The 9,287-nt window shown below is 30.9% G+C and overlaps 1 pseudogene; it reads right to left on the reverse strand.

Annotated features, from left to right (window-relative positions):
* Positions 1-1,451: 1,451 nt before the first annotated feature.
* LOC149515322 (nudix hydrolase 19, chloroplastic-like) lies at positions 1,452-3,605 on the reverse strand (annotated as a pseudogene).
* Positions 3,606-9,287: the final 5,682 nt, after the last annotated feature.

Consider the following 9,287-nt stretch of genomic DNA (forward strand, 5'->3'; position numbering starts at 1 on the left):
TTATTATACTAATTATTAAACTTTGTGTTAATTAGATACATATCTGAACATGAATTAAGTATTTATTAATTTTAGTTTTTGAATTTAAGTTTATTTTTATTTCTTTTAACATTTCTTGTTAATGAAAATAATAAATATTAATAGAAAATTTTTTATAAAAAAAAGTAAAATTTTTAATTTCATGATGTTCGCGTTTAAGAATGTCGCTAAATTCTAAATTTAGTGGGGTTTGTATCATAAAATACCACTAAAAGTAACGATTTTCTTATAAAAAAATGTTGTTAAATTAGCAAGTTCCAATCATAAAAACGCTGCTTAATTAGCGGTGTTTTTTTTTATACAAACGCCACTAATTAGTGGCATCTTATCATATAAATGCCATCATATTAACGGCATTTTTATGATAAAAATGCCACTAATTAGCAGCATTTTCGATATACAAACGTCGCTAAAATAGTTCCTCGATGCATGTATAGCCAACACTCTTACTGACGTTTTTTACAAACACCATAAATCTTTTAGTGGTGTTTATAAACATCACTAAACGTTGAAAAAAATGCCACTAAAAACCTAAACCTCTGTAGTGATCACCTCTTTAATGGTTCGATCTAGACGACATGTGGGCTTTATGGTCAACCTATATCTATCTTCCATCAAACTTTTATGCACGTAAAAATATGGATTGATTCCTCTAATGTCTGATATGGATCGCCTTAAAGCCAACTTATGTTCCCCCAATACAAACAACAACTTAGCCTCTTGATCATCATTTAAAGAAGCTGAAATGATCATAGGCAAAGTGTCATCTTTTCCTAAGTAAACACCTAAGATGAGATGGTAATGGTTTAAGCTCTAGAATCTGTGGCTTTATAATAAACGGCTTTAATATTTAAAGAGAGACTCAAAGACATCAATGGTTCAACACTATCAGGGGCAAATCAAAATGTAAAGACCATCACTATATCTTCATTATCACTTATATCCATATCAACTACACTATCGATATCAAAGGTTTTCTTAAGGTGAGAGATTTGGTGCTCAATATTAAAAACATTATCCACTATCTTATTAAGCACTTCTATCCTCAAACACTAATCTAAGTCATTAGGATATTTTAAGGCCTTAAAAATGTTAAATGTGACCTGTTGATCGTGGACTTTCATGGTCCATTCCCTCTTTTATACATCTATGATGGCCTTAAAAATGGAATAGCTTTCTTTCCTTTTGAAAAATTATTGATATCTTTCTAATATGAGGTGTCAGATTTTCTACTATTTCGGATAATTCTTGGAAAGGAGAAAAGGACAAACTCTCCATTTGATGAGGCACTGGAACAAGCACAAAGGATTTTCTATAGCCTTTGGAAGAGAATGAGAATGTTATGGATTTGAAATAGAACTAATGGGCTGTTTCAATTGAGCTTCAACACCAATTGGTGGATTTCAATTAGCCTAGGTAGAGATGAGGTGATGGGCAATAGCAAATGGCCTAGGAATAAACTGAGAGCAAGTTCCCCACTTTCCACGTTAAATCTACAAATAAACTCTATCCCTTCTCAACTCCCTTGCACATCTAATCTACTTTAGCTGTAACTGTTCTTTGTGTTTTCTTGTATTCAGCAAATGCCAATGCCTTCCTTATATCTTCTCTATTGTGCCACTGAGCATCTAGAAAAACAAAAAATTTCAACATTGTTACTAATTTAAGCCCAATCAAACAAGTAGAAGTGTAAAATACTGGCAAACAATTTTCCCTTTACATGTTTAAGGCAAAAATTGCTATTGGGGCTTCTAGTATAAATATGTGCAAGCACGTGCACTACCTATGTATGTGTGTATCATGTAATCCACTAACCATAACCCATTTCTATCTTAACTCGTGTATGTTTATGATTATATTACAAAATGCAAGGAATTTATTGTGTTTCAAGAGTTTCTACACCACATCATCTAACAGAGCAAAAGCCTTTCTTATAATCTATCGTCAAATCCACATAACTATTGCAAAGTATTAAAATCCATATGGTTGATAATGAGTCCTAAATTTGTTGCATCATAAAATTGGCTCCTCTTGAATTAAACTTTCAAACCGTGCTTCAATATGTCTAATGTATTAGCCATTCAGACAGTTTGTTTTTCAACAGAAACCCATTGAATAAACATTAACAGCACTAAAAAACACTATGCTTCACTTAAGTGACAATCAGGATTCAGGATGGCGAAAGTCTAAATAACAGTGATCGGTATTTAAATAAAATGCAATGGAACATCATCAATCTCATAAGTATTGATTAAGCGTGGTTTACGTAGCAAAGGTGTGCTGACTACTTAGTTTTTTAGGAAAAATAGAAGAATTACATTGCAAAAAGATTGAAAATTATGTTATCAATTGATTAAGCATGGTTTACACTACACATGTGTGTTGACTACTTAGATTTCTAGGTGTGAGGAAAAATAACAGAAGAATTTCATTCCAAAATGACTAAAAACTATGTTCTTAAAGAATAAAGCAACCTAGAAAAAAAAATTGTAAATGACATTACACTTTTGCATGTTCAAGTACCTTCTAATTCTTTCTTATCCACATTTATTTCAAGAGATTTTGCATATACTAAAAACCTAACCATTAATTGGCATGGTAGGCTACTCAGACCGATTGAAAACAAATCAAATTTATAATTTTAAAAAGTAATAGGTATGACTATGCTTATAAGAATCGAGGGGAATGCATAAACATTATGTAGACTGTATACATGTTCCAAGAAACTAAAAATGGCATATAATACAAGGTTTTAAACTTTTATAAAAAAATAAACTGCTACTAGATAGAAAATACAAAATAGAGAATTTTAAAAGACCATTTTCAAACCAGATTTTCTGTTTCTATTTTCCAAATGATAGGCATAATTGAGTCGAGTAAATGAGCTAGGATATTGGAATGCTAGAAAAATAAAAAAGTGAAAAGAAGAAGAGCACAAATATCAAGACCTACAGCAGCACATAGTTTAAAAAGAAAAGAAAAGATAATACAAAATAGTAACTAACCATTAGATGTCGTAATGTCTGGCAAGACAACTGGAGTTTAAACTACCATCAACATATAAATGGTATGCATTAAGTATTATTATATCTCTCTTCAAAGTTTAAAAAAAAAAACAAATCAAATATAAATACATGACAATAGAAGAAAAAAACATGTTATGCATCCAAACAATCTTGCAAAATGATACCAGGCCATGGCTGAGAACTATGGTAGACAATTTCTCCAACTTCAATAATAGTCTCTTCATACATGTCTCTCCTCACTACTTCTTCTAAGCTTTCCCTTGGCTAAGGACAAAATAAGATATCAATGATGAAATTACAGAAATAAATAGCTTTTTGTTTTTTTTTTACCAGGATATTGAAAATAAATGTGAGATTGCTTCATTTTCATATTTAAGATATTCTCTAATCTTACACATAACAGATAAAACTTGATGAAAGTTTGAAGTTGCCTAATACAATTACCTCTATGAATCCAACTAAGTAACTCCATATTTAAGGTACAAATCTAGACTGTCTATTGAAAAGTACACAATCATTTTCTCTATCAATAACCAACATAATGACAGCCTATTGTCAAGAAACATTAGTTAGAGAGAGTAAAAAGATACCTTACATATCCACTGGTTAAAATTGCAAAGTTTAGACATCAATTTTAGCATATAAGAGAAATGTTTTACAAGATCAATACAAGGGTAAATCTTTTTTTGCATAACTCATTAGAGCCTTGTTTCCTTTTACCTACTTCCTTGACAAGGGCAACAACATGCTAGTAATGATAGGCAAATAGTCGATTCGATGATGGTTGGTGATGTGGGGTTAAGAGGGAGTTTTAAAGGGTTAGGACTTAAGGGATTTGAAGATTTTTGGGTCGGGCAAACTATCCGAAAAGGGAACGGGGGATTTGAGTTTTAATGAATTTACTGACAGATTATCGACAAAAATTTTAACAGTAATAAAAATTTGTTTTTTTAATTATTGAAGACGGTAAAATGTTTTATCGATGGATTATTCCATCGATAATACACATGCCAACTATTGCAAATCTTGATTAATTTTTACCTATAAAATACTGATAAAAATTGTTTCCATTGGTATTCTATCAGTAAATATCGCGTTATTTTATAATTAGAATCCATTGGTAATCTGTTGGTATTTACCAACACTAAAATTTCATTAGCAAAAATCTGTCAATGATACTCTAACTTTTAGTAGTGTTAGTTTTAGGGGTAGCCCTATCTGAATCAATGAACTGCACTTACTAATAAGAGCCAATGTTCCCCAATCTTCCAATCTTTTTTTTCTAGAGATGATGTCTTTAATAAACTTGGCATATGTAGGCATTTGCTCTAAAGCATCCATAAAAAAGATGCTTATGTGAAGCTTTTTAAACACCTCTAAGTATTTGGAGAATTGTTTTTCATCTTTTTACTCTATAATCTCTGAGAGAAAGGAATATAAGGCCTAGATGGCTTAACTCAATAAAAAGCAGACCTAGATAATGAAATCTATTTCAGTTCAACTATCTTTTTAACCACCTTACCTTTTTTCTTTTTCTGAACCTCAACCTTTTTTTTCTCAACATTAAACTCATCTCTTGCACCCTTATGTGGAATCTGAACAAGACCACTAACTAGCTACTTTCCACTTGTTAGGGTGATTTCTTTGCATTGTTCTTTCTTTTCCTTCCTAAGGTTAACTTCGATGTTATTAAGTAAAGTTCACTAAGGTCGGGTACTAAAGAGGCTAGCTATTTGGCCAAATTGCATTTCAAGGTTGTTAAGGGTAGCAACTTGGGTTTTGAACATGGTATTCTAGGTTTGCATAAAATAAGTTTGTGTTTTTATCATGGAAGTCAAGAGGTTTTTATGAAAGATTTCTTACAGAAAGTGGTGTGGGTTGTTATTGAGAAATATTCAAATGTGGATACTGCTACTAATGTGAAATAGGATGAAAACCCAAAGGGTTATGATTTTTCACATAATTAAACTGTTGTGTAATAACATGACTAGACTTAATATAAAGGAGTTTTAATTTTGAGATTGGTTCTATGTAAAAATCGAGCTACTCCTCTACCCATGATTGTATGTAGAAGAGTATGGATTATTATGTTACCAATTATTCTGACCTAAGTAATTGACATTCTCAGTCTGAATAGGGCATTAATCATAAGTATGACCTCTCCACAGATCTCATAACATGTGAATAGGCTCTAAGTAGGCTTAGGGTGACTAGAACTAGGTTTAGCAAATGAAACTTTCATGGCCTTAATAGCTTTATCAAATACCAAATACTTTACTTTAACAATTAGGGCCATATAAGCATCCGACTCATACACTTTTGAAGCATTTCTAGGATGTTGCATATCGTTAGACCATTGATAGTTGTTGATCGTCATATCCTCTATTAAATCATAAGCGACATCAAAAGTCTTACTCATAAGAGCACCGTCTATGAAGGCATCTAGAACAGTCCTAGTAGATTCTATGAGACCATTATAGAATATCTAAACTTTTAGCCATTTTGGTTATTTATGGTGTGGACATCACTTCAAGAGTTCGTTGTACATTTTGCAAGCATCTTACAAGGTTTTTGAGTCATGTTGGGTAAATGTTGTGATATCATTACTCATTTTGGTCATCTTGGCTAAAGTAGAGAATTTTGCCATAAATTTCTATGCCAAATCATTCATGTGGTGATCGACCTTAGTGGCATATATAGGACAACCAACTCTTAGCTTAGCCTCTAATGGAAATTGGAAATAACCTAAGTCTAATGACATCATCAGTAACACCATTGTGTTTGAATATGTCACATATCTCTAAAAGGTTCCTTAAATGAACATTAGGGTCCTCATTAGCATGGTTGCTAAAATAAACCAAGGTTTGGATCATTTGGGTAATTTTAGGTTCAATCTCAAAAGTATTTGCTTAGATTACTAGTTGCCTTATGGTGGGTTGGAAACCATTAAGGTCAAGCACAACATAATCTCGTAATGCACGAGTGTCTAGTTGTTTGACCATAGTGTTAAATTGGCTTATTTCTCCTTTCAAATTCTTTTAAGAGTATTTTCTATTTTTAGATCAAGAAGAATCAACTCACCACTCTTTATTGGTTGTATATATTAGCCATAAGGACAACTAGATAAAAAAAATGAAATTTAAAGGAGGCAACTAAGTACATACACCTAAGTAACTAAGGCAAAGAGAGAAGTTAAGCGTTTATACATCATAGAAAGAGTAACTCAAAGGTAAGTAAGATGCTAGCCTAGGGTATGTACACTAAAGGGTGAACTAATCTATAGAAGAGTATATCAAAGGAAGATATTAGACTCAATATTATCCTCACAATCCTCGACAATGACACAAAACTTGGTTTGTGATTGCAAATGCTCAGGCCAATTCGAGAATTGATCATTTGGGAAGTCTAGCCTAAGTACCAAATATCAATACACTCTCACTATAGTTAATTTGATCGAAAATGTTTAGAGAATGAATTACACTACTCTTAAGCTAAGGCAAATAGATAAAGACATGTAAATGAAAAGACAAAGTAAGTAAAGAAATTGAACATAAATGCAAGAAAAGTTAACCAAATAGAAATTGAACATGAATTTAAACTAAAGGAACATGTATTTTAATGCATGAATTGAAAGAAAATAAAATGTTACTTGTATGTAAAATGCAAAAACAAAAAATGAACTTGAGAATGAGAGCACAAAAATCGTAATTTTTGACTATAACATCAAACCATAAATCAACATTAAAAGTAAAGGATCCAAACTAATGTGAAAAGAACTTAAATTCAATTAGATGTAAGAACATCAATTTAAACTAGGTCTAAGTATAACATAACGAAAATGCATGAATTAAATGTAAAGAAATTTAATTTTGCCTAAATTGAATCCTAGATCTACATGTTAAAATTTAAATTTTCATAAATTAAAACCTAGATCTACACTCCAAGAAAGCAATTGAACTAAGGAACACTAAAGCAACATCAATGAACATGTAAACTTTAAAATCATGAAAAAAAATCAGCTCAAAATGTAAGATAACATGCTTAATGAATTGAAAACATGATTGAATGTAAAAATAAGGGAAACAAAACATTAAGTAAAGAACTCAACCAAACAGCCATTAAAAACATCAATCAAATTGCAAGGAACTAACAAACATGAAGTAAACAAGTAAAGAAACAAGTGCTAATCAAGAAAAGAAAGGACTGATTGCCTAGCAATGAGAGAGGCCACTGCAAGTGTTGTCGCCACCTGTTGTTGTCTTTGCTACTAGATTCTTAATTACAACTTTCATGATTTTTAGAAAAAAAAATATATAGACTGAATTTTAAAGTGAAAATTTTCAAAATTAAAGTGCATTAAATGAAGAATGTGTAGAAAAAATTACAAAAAACATAAAAAACTAAAGTGAAAACCAAAAGTAGCACAAAAATAGAAATTGCCAAACAAATTTGTAAATGTAAAGGAAATGCAAGTAAAAGTGTAAAAACTCTTTTATGAAAATTAAATTGCATTGCAAGAATCTTAAATTACATGAAATTTAAGTGTAAGAAAAAGTAAATTTTGCAAGAAAATTAAAGGATTTTCTCTCCAAATGACCTTCTAAATGAACAAAAAGGAAACTATCTAGAAAGAAAATGAATAAGAAATGCAAATTGCAAGAAATGAAAACTAACTAACTAACTCCTCCTCTTTGGCCAGCAACTACTCCTATTTATAGGTCAAGGATGATGTGTTCCAACCAATCACATTACAAGAAAAAGCCAACTAGGATGCCATATAAGCTAGATATTTCATGTCACTAATGCTTGCTTCATAAGTTTCCCATTTGAACTCTTTATCTGCTTTTCTTTTCAAGCTTCCCTCTTTTGATCTATTGAGCTCCAAAAGGTTAGAATTATAATCAATAACGAGCCTCCAAAATGCCAACTAAGCAACTATCCATTGGCTTTCCACTTCATTCAAAATTGGGTGCCAATTTCATCCATGTAATCCATTACACATCAAATAGTCAAGTGGTATTCTCCTCCTAATTTTTAGGCGCCAATTCTTCCTTCATGTGTTCTTCGAATTCCATCCAATTAGAAGCCATCTAGTTGCCAACTCAATCATGAAAATTCTAGAAAACTCCAACTCCAAAGGTTGCTTAAAATGAACACTCTTATGCTATTATTCTAATTTAACTCATGTAAATTACTACAAAGGTGGAAAATATTTTAATAAGCTAAAAAAGAAAAATAAACAAAGAAAAATATAAGGAATAAAGCTTTAATTAAGGTTTAATTAAGCCAAAATATGCAAAGAATGTAATGAAAACAAAATTAGGAAATTCTTCTTAAAGTTGCATTTGGACCAAGCACAACACTAGGTTAGGACAAATAGTAAAAATTTCCACCAAAATGGATCTAATTTGTCTTCAAATAATTTTTCCTCATTTTTCTTGTTTTCACCTACACATTGAATATTTGCACAATTAGATGTATTTTTGCCATATTTTTTCAAGGAACAAGCAATAATTCATCATAAAAAGTCCTAAAAAGTTATGATAATTTTATAAAAATATAGAATTATCAAAAGCAAGATTAAAACAGTAAAAGAACAATAAAATAGAGCTAAGTAACAAGAGATCACTCTAACCATACTTTTTCCTTTTTCTAAAACTAGCTATTTATGAGAAAAAGATTACAAAAAACCCTAGACTAATAGCTATCAGACTTGATTTTGATTTCTTGAAAAAATGTAGTTAGGCCTTACTTGAACTTCTCAAATAGAAGAATCTTCTCAACTTGAACCTTGTTTGCTAAAGTTGATCTTCTTCTTATGAATGAATATAGATTGAATCTTGCTTGGATTAGGTGCTTACTGATTGTTACTTTTTATAATGCCTACAAGTGTACAAATTGTAATCAAGTAATGGAGTGAGTGAATAGAACATCATTCTCACAAAGACTATAAAATTGAATTGTTAGGTGGATTCAAGTACCAAAGTCGACAACTACCACAAGCCTTATATCTAAACTAATAAAAGATTGAGTTGATTACAATAAAAAATTAAGAAAGAGCATGTAAAAAACAATGTAGGTTAAGATCTCAATATCCAACTATCACTAGGAATCTTGGATTAAGACCAAATATAACAAGAACTTAAAATAAAAGAATGCTTTGATATATTTGAAGGTTTGGCCAAAAGTTGTAATTGCATAAAGGAAAGATTTGTAACAACA

Source organism: Durio zibethinus, chromosome 13, assembly GCF_047325235.1.
Source record: "Durio zibethinus cultivar Kanyao isolate XHJ-2024 chromosome 13, ASM4732523v1, whole genome shotgun sequence".
In the NCBI taxonomy this organism is placed as follows: domain Eukaryota; kingdom Viridiplantae; phylum Streptophyta; class Magnoliopsida; order Malvales; family Malvaceae; genus Durio; species Durio zibethinus.